The 14,931-nt window shown below is 41.2% G+C and overlaps 1 protein-coding gene across 1 annotated transcript in view; it reads left to right on the top strand.

The window, feature by feature from the left end:
- Nucleotides 1-12,428: 12,428 nt before the first annotated feature.
- Nucleotides 12,429-14,931, top strand: part of LOC146966988 (uncharacterized) — a 32,284-nt gene continuing 29,781 nt past the window's right edge. The window contains exon 1 of the mRNA XM_085764023.1: nucleotides 12,429-12,485. The gene's annotated coding sequence lies outside the window, so the exon portion shown is untranslated. The remainder of the gene's footprint in view (nucleotides 12,486-14,931) is intronic.

The following is a 14,931-nucleotide window of genomic DNA, read 5'->3' as shown; positions in this document are numbered from 1 at the left end:
GAGGGAGCTTATGTTCTGCTCCCATCTGAGCTCCTGGGAGATGGTGGTGCCCAGGAAGCAGAAGGACTCAACCAGGGTCACTGTAGAGTCACAGAGGATGACAGGGGGAGGGCAGGTGGGTCCTTTCTGAAGTTCACTATCATCTCCACTGTCTTCAGAGCATTCAACTCCAGCTTGTTCATGCTGCACCATGACACTAGACGGTGGAAGAAGCAGTAGTCTCTGCCTGGGTCACTGCTGTAGGCAGTCAGGAGCTGTATGTTTCCTATTCTAATACATGTTAACAGGTAAATATTGGGTAAGTATTTTGTTGCCAGAAAGTACTCCTTGAGTTGGTCCCGCTGCTGTTTCGCTAAGACCGTTGGGTTCCTGGCTCGTCCCATCTCTGTGCCCACTGACCGCATCTCTCCCTCCTGCCTCCATGTTCCCAGAACAAGCTGATGGCCCTGATCCTCCCAGTCCACGTAGCCAGGTTGCACATATGGGACAGACCTTCTTGACCGCAAGAAGTTGTGGAGGCAGAGGGCGGCCATGGTGATTTTCACAACTTTGTCCGGCTCCAGGCAGATGGTGCTGCGGAAGACTCTCCAGCGATTTGCCAAAATTCCAAAGGCATTTTCCACAATACGGCGTGCCCGAGAGAGCCTGTAGTTGTAAATGCGCTGCTCTTTGGAGAGGTGACGGTGAGGGAATGGCTTCATTAGGTCTTTCCGCAAGGGGTAAGCTTCATCCCCTACAAACATGAAGGGCATCTCCACATCAGTGTTTGGCAGTGGTTCAGGAGGAGGTATGTGCCTACAGCAGTGACCCAGGCAGAGACTACTGCTTCTTCCACCGTCTAGTGTCATGGTGCAGCATGAACAAGCTGGAGTTGAATGCTCTGAAGACAGTGGAGATGATAGTGAACTTCAGAAAGGACCCACCTGCCCTCCCCCTGTCATCCTCTGTGACTCTACAGTGACCCTGGTTGAGTCCTTCTGCTTCCTGGGCACCACCATCTCCCAGGAGCTCAGATGGGAGCAGAACATAAGCTCCCTCACCAAGAAGCCTCAGCAGAGGCTGTACTTCTAGCGGCAGCTAAAGAAGTTTCACCTCCCTGTGAAGATGCTGGTGAACTTCTACACTGCCACCATTGAATCCATCCTCACATCCTCCATGTCAGTCTGGTGTGCTGCAGCAACATGTTTCGCCACTGCTCGGGCTTCATCAGGGTGGAATGAATCAAAAACAAAGCAAACAGTCAATTCAAATATTCAGTTCAAATAGTCCGTCTACTAGGGAACAACGTCATAATTATTCTTTGGATATTTAATAGTGTATTTGTAAACCCCTAGTACATGTAGATCACATTTGTTCTATAGGGTGTTGTGCTGTTGATTCACAAATGTAGTACCTTCACCTGTCCAGTAGATGGAGGCTGTTAGCTGTTTTGTTATCTAGCCTTTTAATTGGTTGTGACACATGGGTAAATGGGTAGTCTAACTATGACGTTGTTCCCTAGACATTGTTTGAACTGAATATTTGAATTGACTGTTTGCTTTCTTTTTCATGTTTAACAATTAAATAATATTCCATGATCACAAATAATCCAAATAGTTATATGGTTCATTGGCTACAGCTACAGCATTTCTAAAAATGAGTAAAGCAATAAATCAGACAACCTGAAGATATTGTTATGCAAAACAGTTATGCATTTAAAATCACATTCTACAAGAATTTTACCTTCAAGAAGTCGTCTTTTAATACCCTATGCAGGGCATCACACGTCTCCATCACTATTTTGCTGATGGTTGTGGCTCCAATCCTGTACTGCATTCTCAAGGAGTTGTAGGTCTCCCCTGAAAAGAAAATTTAGAAAAAGCCATGAAAACAACCGACGATAATGCACCTCAGTAGCCTATAAAAGACAATGTGGATCTACTGTACCTGTAGCCAGAAAACGGAGCGTGACTTTCTGAACTGCGTGTCTTGCTTGGAGATGAGTGGGGCTACCTTCTCCAGGAGAATATGGAACTCCTCCGGACTCATCCTCAGCAGCTCCTTGAAGCCCTTCATGTCCTCATCCTGTAAGAAATGCTTTATAAAGTGTTTTGCATAATGGTGTGTCAAACAGCTCCTAGTAACTTTATTCAACAACTTACACTTGCACGCGCTCACACACACAAATCAACATTGCCAATCTGTTGTATATACTTTTGTACATTACATTTTATTTTATTTGCTATTGCTACTTTGCTATTTTATTGTTATGTATAGTTTGTTCTTTAGATCTTGCTATTTTATTATGTTTCTTCTTTATATTCTACTATACTTCTACTATGTTGTTGTAGCTTGAATCAATAAAGTATATCTAGGCTATTAATAAATGACTCTGTGATGTGAAAGACGTGACTCATAACGATGAACACGCACGCACGCGCGCACACACACACACACACACACACACACACACACACACACACACACACACGAATAACGAAATAACTAGCTAGATAATTTATGACTTTACCTCCAATTCCTGCTGCAGGATTGAAAGTCCATATATGCCACGCTTCTGCAACCAACTTCTGGCCCACAATCTCCGTCTGCGCGTTGTGGCTTTTTCCTTTTCAGCGCACAGAAAAGCACCAACAAAAAGCGCGACTTGCCGTTCGTCAGCCATTCTCCGGAACCAACAACAGGAACCAATGTCAATTTGATGTTTACAATCGAGCAATTATAGAGCAGCACAAATCTCAGCGGCATCGCAGGGTAATCGTGGTGGAGAGCAATCGTAGAACGACGTGCAATTAGTGGGAGTCTGAGACTGATCGTAATCATGGGTCTGAGTTTCAGATCAGTTTTTCCTGATCTGTCAGACGTCCATCGTGGATTCTAGTCAGCAGTCTCAGAACTTTCCTCCCCTTCCACACAAATCAGTGACAATGCAAAGCACCACCACCTCACCTGTGAAGCTTTTAAATGTGCACTGCCTTTTTGCTCTTCGGATGAGATCACAGATTACGGCAGCAGTGTTTGCAGGAACACTGGAACAACAGTTTGATTATATTTCACTCCCAATGTTTCACATCTCCTTCAATCTACGGGCCAGAAGACAGAAGTAGGCTTAGACTTAGCACTGAAGAGGGAAGCTCGTGCAGTTTGAGATGTGAACAGACGAATAGTCGTGCAGTGTAAGCCCGGCTTAAGATGTTAGGAGCCTTCGCAGATGGTCCAGTCTAAGCTATTTGAATTTTTAAATTTAGAAGCTTGCTGTGATGGCACCATTAGGACAATTGTCTTGTGTTTCGTGTTGAGGACATTTGACATTTTGATCTGTCATCATCATCATCACCCTGGCTGGGTCTCGAACTCACAACCTCTGACACCAAGAACCAGTGCTTAACTCAGTGAGCTAATTATCTGGAAGTGAGACATGGTGTGTGTCTTCTCAAATAGACTCAGGGAGTCAGTGTCCGGGCAGCAGTTGTGAACGCAGATTTCTGTTATCTAAACAAAAATCTGTTAATACATAAAATGCATTTAGACAGCAAAATAGCTTTAGGACATCTGACATTTTGATCTGTCATCATCATCATCACCCTCGCTGGGTCTCGAACTCACAATCTCTAACACCAAGAACCAGCTCCTAACTCGCTGAGCTAATTAGCTGGTAGTGAGACCTGCTGTGTAGCTTCATTTATCCACTCAGGTGAGCCAGTGCCCGGGCAGCTGTTGTGATGAAATGGTCAAAATGTCAATAATTCAGTCATCTAAACAAAAATCTGATAATACATAAATTCCATCTTGACAGCATGGAAATGTTGGTGATTTGTTTTTAATGATAAGTGTTTTGCTTCATAAGAGAAAATATGATGTTTAAAAATTCCACTCTCACATTGGCTGCAGTTGTTCCCATGAGAGCAGAATTCAAAATGTTCTCAAAAATTCAGTTTTTGAATTAAAATTCTGATATTTGCTAAACTTCATCAACCATGACTCCAGAATATTGTCATTTTTTTTCAGGAAGTTTGAAAATGTATTTAGCAAGAATTTGATGGTATATGTTTAGAGTACTGTTTACAGTCAAACGTTTTCATGCACTGTAGGCTCAATTTTTGCTTAATCAAAAATCCGAGAAACAAGTTTTGTGGAGGACAGTCTGGAGATGCTCTGTAGCAAGTTTGGTGACAATTGAGCAAAAATTGTGGGAGGAGATACATTTTAAAAGTTTTACAGTTATTGAAAAAAACAGAGTGATGGACTTCATAATTTGTAATAAGTTTAAGTGGACAAAAGTTTCAGCAGTATTGAGGCTACATTGTGGTGAAGTTTCAACACTGTAGCATCTACCGTTGGTTTGGTAGGAATTTTTAAAGTTTTTAAATTTAAACGCTTATTGTGCCCCCCCTGGGAGGGGGGGGCACATGTCCTTGGAGTTAAATGAATCTGGCATGGGACTGAACCTTTGTGCAAAGTTTGGTGAGTTTTCGCCCATGGGAAGTATGACTTCCTTGGAAGAAGAAAGAAAGAAGAAGAAGAAGATTATAGCTGCTGCGCAGCGATGGGTCGGGTCCGGGCTACTTTTGGGCATATTTAGGCAATTCTGAGCAACAAACAGGAGAATAGGAAGACAAGACAGTTGTCCTTATAGTGTCCAATTTGCATCAGTTGAGGATTGAACCCACAACCTCGGGAACCAAAGACTGTTGTCTATCGCACTGAGCTAATTGACAAGTGGCAGTTCAACAGTGGCTTCACAAATTGAGTAAGCCATTCACTGTCTTGTAGGCAGAAAAAGAAAAATCCGTTTTTGAGGTAAAATAATGATATGTATTTGTCAAACATCTACTATGAGTCTAAGATATTAGGAGCCTTCGCACATGGTCCAGTCCAAGCTATTTGGATTTTTAAATTTAGAAGCTTGCTGTGATGCCACCATTAGGACAATTGTCTTGTGTTTCGTGTTGAGAACATTTGACATTTTGATCTGTCATCATCACCCTGGCTGGGTCTTGAACTCACAACCTCTGACACCAAGAACCAGCGCTTAACTCAGTGAGCTAATTATCTGGAAGTGAGACATGGTGTGTGTCTTCTCAAATAGACTCAGGGAGTCAGTGTCTGGGCAGCAGTTGTGAACGCAGATTTCTGTTATCTAAACAAAAATCTGTTAATACATAAATTGCATTTAGACAGCAAAATAGCTTGAGGACATCTGCCATTTCGAACTGTCATCATCATCATCTTCACCCTCGCTGGGTCTCGAACTCACAACCTCTGACACCAAGAACCAGCTCCTAACTCGCTGAGCTAATTGGCTGGTAGTGAGACCTGCTGTGTAGCTTCATTTATCCACTCAGGTGAGCCAGTGCCCGGGCAGCTGTTGTGATGAAATGGTCAAAATGTCAATAATTCAGTCATCTAAACAAAAATCTGATAATACATAAATTGCATCTTGACAGCATGGAAATGTTGGTGATTTGTTTTTAATGATAAGTGTTTTGCTTCATAAGAGAAAATATGATGTTTATAAATTCCAGTCTCACATTGACTGCAGTTGTTTCCATGAGAGCAGAATTCAAAATGTTCTAGAAAATTCAGTTTTTGAGATAAAATTCTGATATTTGCTAAACTTCATCAAACATGACTCCAGAATATTCTCATTTTTTTTCAGGAAGTTTGAAAATGTATTTAGCAAGAATTTGATGGTATATGTTTATAGTACTGTTTACAGTCAAACGTTTTCATGCACTGTAGGCTCAATTTTTGCTTAATCAAAAATCCGAGAAACAAGTTTTGTGGAGGACGGTCTGGAGATGCTCTGTAGCAAGTTTGGTGTCAATTGAGCAAAAATTGTGGGAGGAGATACATTTTAAAAGTTTTACAGTTATTGAAAAAAACAGAGTGATGGACTTCATAATTTGTAATAAGTTTAAGTTGACAAAAGTTTCAGCAGTATTGAGGCTACATTGTGGTGAAGTTTCAACACTGTAGCATCTACCATTGGTTTGGTAGGAATTTTTAAAGTTTTTAAATTTAAACGCTTATTGTGCCCCCCCTAGGAGGGGGGGGCACATGTCCTTGGAGTTGAGTGAATCTGGCATGGGACTGAACCTTTGTGCAAAGTTTGGTGAGTTTTCGCCCATGGGAAGTATGACTTCCTTGGAAGAAGAAGAAAGAAAGAAAGAAGAAGAAGAAGAAGAAGAAGAAGAAGAAGAAGAATTCCTAGGAATACAATAGTGTCCTGGCAGCTGCGCTGCCCGGACCCTAATTATAGCTGCTGCGCAGCGATGGGTCGGGTCCGGGCTACTTTTGGGCAAATTTAGGCAATTCTGAGCAACAAACAGGAGAATAGGAAGACAAGACAGTTGTCCTTATAATGTCCAATTTGCATCAGTTGAGGATTGAACCCACAACCTCGGGAACCAAAGACTGTTGTCTATCGCACTGAGCTAATTGACAAATTGCATTCAACAATGGCTTCACAAATTGAGTAAGCCATTCACTGTCGTGTAGGCAGAAAAAGAAAAATCCGTTTTTGAGGTAAAATAATGATATGTATTTGTCAAACATCTACTATGAGTCTAAGATATTAGGAGCCTTCGCACATGGTCCAGTCCAAGCTATTTGGATTTTTAAATTTAGAAGCTTGCTGTGATGCCACCATTAGGACAATTGTCTTGTGTTTCGTGTTGAGAACATTTGACATTTTGATCTGTCATCATCACCCTGGCTGGGTCTTGAACTCACAACCTCTGACACCAAGAACCAGCGCTTAACTCAGTGAGCTAATTATCTGGTGGTGAGACATGGTGTGTGTCTTCTCAAATAGACTCAGGGAGTCAGTGTCCGGGCAGCTGTTGTGAACGCAGATTTCTGTTATCTAAACAAAAATCTGTTAATACATAAATTGCATTTAGACAGCAAAATCGCTTGAGGACATCTGCCATTTCGAACTGTCATCATCATCATCTTCACCCTCGCTGGGTCTCGAACTCACAATCTCTGACACCAAGAACCAGCTCCTAACTCGCTGAGCTAATTAGCTGGTAGTGAGACCTGCTGTGTAGCTTCATTTATCCACTCAGGTGAGCCAGTGCCCGGGCAGCTGTTGTGATGAAATGGTCAAAATGTCAATAATTCAGTCATCTAAACAAAAATCTGATAATACATAAATTGCATCTTGACAGCATGGAAATGTTGGTGATTTGTTTTTAATGATAAGTGTTTTGCTTCATAAGAGAAAATATGATGTTTATAAATTCCAGTCTCACATTGACTGCAGTTGTTCCCATGAGAGCAGAATTCAAAATGTTCTAGAAAATTCAGTTTTTGAATTAAAATTCTCATATTTGCCAAACTTCATCAACCATGACTCCAGAATATTCTCATTTTTTTTCAGGAAGTTTGAAAATGTATTTAGCAAGAATTTGATGGTATATGTTTATAGTACTGTTTACAGTCAAACGTTTTCATGCACTGTAGGCTCAATTTTTGCTTAATCAAAAATCCGAGAAACAAGTTTTGTGGAGGACAGTCTGGAGATGCTCTGTAGCAAGTTTGGTGTCAATTGAGCAAAAATTGTGGGAGGAGATACATTTTAAAAGTTTTACAGTTATTGAAAAAAACAGAGTGATGGACTTCATAATTTGTAATAAGTTTAAGTTGACAAAAGTTTCAGCAGTATTGAGGCGACATTGTGGTGAAGTTTCAACACTGTAGCATCTACCGTTGGTTTGGTAGGAATTTTTAAAGTTTTTAAATTTAAACGCTTATTGTGCCCCCCCTGGGAGGGGGGGGCACATGTCCTTGGAGTTGAGTGAATCTGGCATGGGACTGAACCTTTGTGCAAAGTTTGGTGAGTTTTCGCCCATGGGAAGTATGACTTCCTTGGAAGAAGAAGAAAGAAAGAAGAAGAAGAAGAAGAAGAAGAAGAAGAAGAAGAAGAAGAAGAAGAAGAAGAAGAAGAAGAAGAAGAAGAAGAAGAAGAAGAAGAAGAAGAAGAAGAAGAAGAAGAAGAAGAAGAAGAAGAAGAATTCCTAGGAATACAATAGTGTCCTGGCAGCTGCGCTGCCCGGACCCTAATTATAGCTGCTGCGCAGTGATGGGTCGGGTCCGGGCAACTTTTGGGCAAATTTAGGCAATTCTGAGCAACAAACAGGAGAATAGGAAGACAAGACAGTTGTCCTTATAATGTCCAATTTGCATCAGTTGAGGATTGAACCTACAACCTCGGGAACCAAAGACCAGTGTCTATCGCACTAATCGCAGCTAATTGACAAGTGGCAGTTCAACAGTGGCTTCACAAATTGAGTAAGCCATTCAGTGTCATGTAGGCAGAAAAAGAAAAATCAGTTTTTGAGGTAAAATAATGATATGTATTTGTCAAACATCTACTATGAGTCTAAGATGTTAGGAGCCTTCGCACATGGTCCAGTCCAAGCTATTTGGATTTTTAAATTTAGAGGCTTGCTGTGATGCCACCATTAGGACAATTGTCTTGTGTTTTGTGTTGAGGACATTTGACATTTTGATCTGTCATCATCATCACCCTGGCTGGGTCTCGAACTCACAACCTCTGACACCAAGAACCAGCGCTTAACTCAGTGAGCTAATTATCTGGAAGTGAAACATGGTGTGTGTCTTCTCAAATAGACTCAGGGAGTCAGTGTCCGGGCAGCAGTTGTGAACGCAGATTTCTGTTATCTAAACAAAAATCTGTTAATACATAAATTGCATTTAGACAGCAAAATAGCTTGAGGACATTTGACATTTTGATCATCATCACCCGCGCTGGGTCTCGAACTCACAATCTCTGACAGCAAGAACCAGCTCCTAACTCGCTGAGCTAATTAGCTGGTAGTGAAACCTGCTGTGTAGCCTCATTTATCCACTCAGGTGAGCCAGTGCCCGGGCAGCTGTTGTGATGAAATGGTCAAAATGTCAATAATTCAGTCATCTAAACAAAAATCTGATAATACATAAATTGCATCTTGACAGCATGGAAATGTTGGTGATTTGTTTTTAATGATAAGTGTTTTGCTTCATAAGAGAAAATATGATGTTTAAAAATTCCACACTCACATTGGCTGCAGTTGTTCCCGTGAGAGCAGAATTCAAAATGTTCTAGAAAATTCAGTTTTTGAATTAAAATTCTGATATTTGCCAAACTTCATCAACCATGACTCCAGAATATTGTCATTTTTTTTCAGGAAGTTTGAAAATGTATTTAGCAAGAATTTGATGGTATATGTTTACAGTACTGTTTACAGTCAAACGTTTTCATGCACTGTAGGCTCAATTTTTGCTTAATCAAAAATCCGAGAAACAAGTTTTGTGGAGGACAGTCTGGAGATGCTCTGTAGCAAGTTTGGTGTCAATTGAGCAAAAATTGTGGGAGGAGATACATTTTAAAAGTTTTACAGTTATTGAAAAAAACAGAGTGATGGACTTCATAATTTGTAATAAGTTTAAGTGGACAAAAGTTTCAGCAGTATTGAGGCTACATTGTGGTGAAGTTTCAACACTGTAGCATCTACCGTTGGTTTGGTAGGAATTTTTAAAGTTTTTAAATTTAAACGCTTATTGTGCCCCCCCTAGGAGGGGGGGGCACATGTCCTTGGAGTTGAGTGAATCTGGCATGGGACTGAACCTTTGTGCAAAGTTTGGTGAGTTTTCGCCCATGGGAAGTATGACTTCCTTGGAAGAAGAAAGAAAGAAGAAGAAGAAGATTATAGCTGCTGCGCAGCGATGGGTCGGGTCCGGGCAACTTTTGGGCAAATTTAGGCAATTCTGAGCAACAAACAGGAGAATAGGAAGACAAGACAGTTGTCCTTATAATGTCCAATTTGCATCAGTTGAGGATTGAACCTACAACCTCGGGAACCAAAGACCAGTGTCTATCGCACTAATCGCAGCTAATTGACAAGTGGCAGTTCAACAGTGGCTTCACAAATTGAGTAAGCCATTCAGTGTCATGTAGGCAGAAAAAGAAAAATCAGTTTTTGAGGTAAAATAATGATATGTATTTGTCAAACATCTACTATGAGTCTAAGATGTTAGGAGCCTTCGCACATGGTCCAGTCCAAGCTATTTGGATTTTTAAATTTAGAGGCTTGCTGTGATGCCACCATTAGGACAATTGTCTTGTGTTTTGTGTTGAGGACATTTGACATTTTGATCTGTCATCATCATCACCCTGGCTGGGTCTCGAACTCACAACCTCTGACACCAAGAACCAGCGCTTAACTCAGTGAGCTAATTATCTGGAAGTGAAACATGGTGTGTGTCTTCTCAAATAGACTCAGAGGTTGTGAACGCAGATTTCTGTTATCTAAACAAAAATCTGTTAATACATAAATTGCATTTAGACAGCAAAATAGCTTGAGGACATTTGACATTTTGATCATCATCACCCGCGCTGGGTCTCGAACTCACAACCTCTGACACCAAGAACCAGCGCTTAACTCAGTGAGCTAATTATCTGGAAGTGAAACATGGTGTGTGTCTTCTCAAATAGACTCAGGGAGTCAGTGTCCGGGCAGCAGTTGTGAACGCAGATTTCTGTTATCTAAACAAAAATCTGTTAATACATAAATTGCATTTAGACAGCAAAATAGCTTGAGGACATTTGACATTTTGATCATCATCACCCGCGCTGGGTCTCGAACTCACAACCTCTGACACCAAGAACCAGCGCTTAACTCAGTGAGCTAATTATCTGGAAGTGAAACATGGTGTGTGTCTTCTCAAATAGACTCAGGGAGTCAGTGTCCGGGCAGCAGTTGTGAACGCAGATTTCGCAGAAATCTGTTAATACATAAAATGCATTTAGACAGCAAAATAGCTTTAGGAAATTTGACATTTTGACCTGTCATCATCACCCTCGCTGGGTCTCGAACTCACAATCTCTGACACGAAGAACCAGCTCTTAACTCGCTGAGCTAATTAGCTGGTAGTGAAACCTGCTGTGTAGCTTCATTTATCCACTCAGGTGAGCCAGTGCCCGGGCAGCTGTTGTGATGAAATGGTCAAAATGTCAATAATTCAGTCATCTAAACAAAAATCTGATAATACATAAATTGCATCTTGACAGCATGGAAATGTTGGTGATTTGTTTTTAATGATACGTGTTTTGCTTCATAAGAGAAAATATGATGTTTATAAATTCCACACTCACATTGACTGCAGTTGTTCCCATGAGAGCAGAATTCAAAATGTTCTCAAAAATTCAGTTTTTGAGATAAAATTCTGATATTTGCTAAACTTCATCAACCATGACTCCAGAATATTGTCATTTTTTTTCAGGAAGATTGAAAATGTATTTAGCAAGAATTTGATGGTATATGTTTACAGTACTGTTTACAGTCAAACGTTTTCATGCACTGTAGGCTCAATTTTTGCTTAATCAAAAATCCGAGAAACAAGTTTTGTGGAGGACGGTCTGGAGATGCTCTGTAGCAAGTTTGGTGTCAATTGAGCAAAAATTGTGGGAGGAGATACATTTTAAAAGTTTTACAGTTATTGAAAAAAACAGAGTGATGGACTTCATAATTTGTAATAAGTTTAAGTGGACAAAAGTTTCAGCAGTATTGAGGCTACATTGTGGTGAAGTTTCAACAATGTAGCATCTACCGTTGGTTTGGTAGGAATTTTTAAAGTTTTTAAATTTAAACGCTTATTGTGCCCCCCCTAGGAGGGGGGGGCACATGTCCTTGGAGTTGAGTGAATCTGGCATGGGTTTGGATGTTTCTGTGAAGTTTGGTGAGTTTTCGCCCATGGGAAGTATGACTTCCTTGGAAGAAGAAAGAAAGAAAGAAAGAAAGAAAGAAGAAGAATTCCTAGGAATACAATAGTGTCCCGGCAGCTTAGCTGCCCGGACCCTAAAGAAGAAGAATTCCTAGGAATACAATAGTGTCCTGGCAGCTGCGCTGCCCGGACCCTAATGAGCAACCTGCTCTGCCACATTGGCTACAAATGAATAGAAAATATGTAGAAAACAGGAATGATGCGAAATACCAATGAGGTTTTATTACTTGAATCCAGTGTGTTCTCTGTTAGACAGAAGGGAACTGACTGTCATAAAGTCTTGTGTGGCAGGAAGGATTTTTTTTTTTTTTAAATAACGGTCCCTTTGACAGGGTGTGACAGGGCAGGGCATGTAGCTACAGAAACAGTCAGATACCAGAGTTGACATCTGTGGATGGCAAAAGGATGAAATCTGATGCTGAACTCACATCCGGGGCTGGTGAGTAAATGGTTACAATACGTGGCTGATTAAAAAAAAACACTGCAGGAAGCAGGAAGCTGGTGCTCTACGCCAACACACTTCTCACAAGCCAGAATGCAGGAAGGTTTGACAAAAGTAAAAATTTCCCAGAGGACACACCCATTTATTTTTTTCCTTGCCTGACTGAGCCTGTGGAGAAGAGAGAGAGAACTACTTCTCTCCTGTTGTCTGAGTTCATCCAGAGCCACTGGAGAACACCGTGACTTTCTGTGTGGTGAGTACCCTAGTCTGTCAGTTATTCTAATCTTTATTCCTGTTCATCTTTTTCTTACTCTTTTTCTTCTGTCCCTTTTGGCATCTAACTCAGGCCAAGGGCCTACTTTGTGGTGTCAAAACAACTCACATGGCCTATCAAAACGTGTGGCTTCTTCAGGACTTTTTCATACTATTCATTATTTTTAACTTTATTTTATTTTCTGCATTTCCCCCATGAAAATCAATGGGATTAGTCATAAACTTTTTTTCTATTTCAACATATGACAGACTTCATTCAACTCCTAAAACACTCACAAAACTTTCAACTTGTTAATATTTTCTACCATTATTGATCTATCACTGTTCAAATTTCATATTCATTTCTAAAAGAAATTCAACTGTGTGTACCCTACTGTGCATAAGGAACAGAGGCTATGGACTAGAATGGGTGACATCATTAGAATGAGAGAAGTTCTAAAACGACCGATTCTTTTTTAACTCTTTACACCGTCCTCATGAGCACAAGTTACACCCTACATAACTGATTTCTTCCACAGTTGTAGACAAAACTTGTTGTAGTTCATAATACTGCCTCTTACAGTAAATGAGCTGTATGTAAGAATATGACTTGTGTAAACTTGTTGCTGCAGTCAAATTCAGAACACAGCAGTACGTTGTTTCCCCTCCCCTACCCCCGAGACTCGAATGTTTTATTGCTGTGACTCAGTAACTACGAGTCACTCATGTCATCTGCATGTTATTATAACATTTCACCACTCCAGGGGCCTCATTTATCATTGTGGATACACCTTTTTTTACACCCTTTTCCCCCCGTTTTGTGCGTACGCACTTTTCTCCGCCAAATTTGGGATCTATCAAGCCAAAACCTGACGGGAAAAAGTGCGGACATTTACACCCATTTTGACCCTGGCGTACCGTGATTTACGCCTTTTTTGAGGAACAGGAGGAATTGGCGACACCGTTGCTGAGTCAGAGAACTGCAGTGTGAGAGGGAGAGAGGAGCGGAGTACATTTAGAAGAGACAGTAGGATTTTTTTGAAGTAATTGTGGACCGTTGATGCTGGCAATCCAACCCGCTCTATAATAACACTAGGCTCTATGTTCATTGATAAACAGAGCGGATTGAGGATTTTGCTTTTTTGCTTTTACACACTCTAGTGTGACGTCCGACAAGGATCAAACTCGCCAAGTTTAAAAACACACCGGCAGCAGCGCACAGTCAGTACGTTTACATGACACTTGAAAAAATCGAATTATTGCCTTAATCCGACTATAACTGGATAACTGAAGTGCATGTAAACACCTTAGTCCGACTGAAATCGGAGTTGAGAACTCCGATTAAGACACCCAGATAATGCGATTGGAATTCGATTTTCTCCGTCATGTATACACCTTAGTCGGACTGAAGCTGGACAATGCATGTGCGCATGCTCCACAACCGTAGAGACGGCACCAAGTGGAGCAGAGAAGCCGCCCGAACCCCGCAAAGTAAAGAAAAAAAACCCAACGTCAGCGCAGATTCAATGCATTTCACACATACACAGCGCGACCAGCCAGATTGTTTTATTAGAGAGAGAGAGAGAGAGAGAGAGAGAGAGAGAGAGAGAGAGGAAAAAAGGAAGCCCGTATCCTATTCTCAGCGCGAATCCGGCCCAGACTGGTGCGTCTGGTCGGGAACCGCAGTTGAGAATTTATTAGTAAGCTTACTAAGTTGTTTATATTCAGTTTTTTACGAGGTGACAGAAAAGTCAACAGGACAGGGGGCGTATTAACCCGCTGAAACAACGGGTGACGGCGCATGAGGGGGCGGACCCCGTCAGTTATTCGATTTTCTCAGTTGCATGTATATTGAGACAAGGACAGAAGTCCGACTTGACGCCAAAATCGAATTTTGAGCATAGCTCGATTAAGCTCTGCATGTAAACGTACTGACTGATCTGCAGCTACTGAGACTGTTATTATTCTGTCACCTGAGATAACGAGGTGCACGTGAGTTTGGAGCTGACGAGAGAATAAAGAGTGAGACAACGTAACAGTTCAAAGTAATGGTAACTATCGTGGAAACCCTGCTTATTGTTTTAACATCTAGGTGTAAAAAAAAAAAAAAAAAAAGATTTTCCGGGGTAAAGGGGCAGATTACATAAGATTATTCTTCTTTCTGCTCCTGTTTGTTGAGATTTGGGAGGTTTTGGTTTTTATTGTAGCTTATTAAAATGCAAGATCATTTTTCTGACTGATTTATTGCCCGTGTATCTGCTTTCGGAGAAGCGGAGAAGATCCACTTCTTTCCCCCGCCCTCCGCCCATTGTCTCCGTTGTCACTTTGTTGTCGCTTTGTAGCCGCTCCACAGAGCGCACATGGCTAATTAATATGCACGTGCTGACCATATATAGTTGTATATAGGCGTTCCGGGGGTGGAGTAAGAGGTGTGTTCACGTGTGCAC

This window comes from Trachurus japonicus, chromosome 20 (genome assembly GCF_045865225.1).
Source record: "Trachurus japonicus isolate A0001 chromosome 20, Traja_1.0".
NCBI classification, from domain to species: domain Eukaryota; kingdom Metazoa; phylum Chordata; class Actinopteri; order Carangiformes; family Carangidae; genus Trachurus; species Trachurus japonicus.
This window is presented reverse-complemented; position numbering and strand designations above follow the sequence as displayed.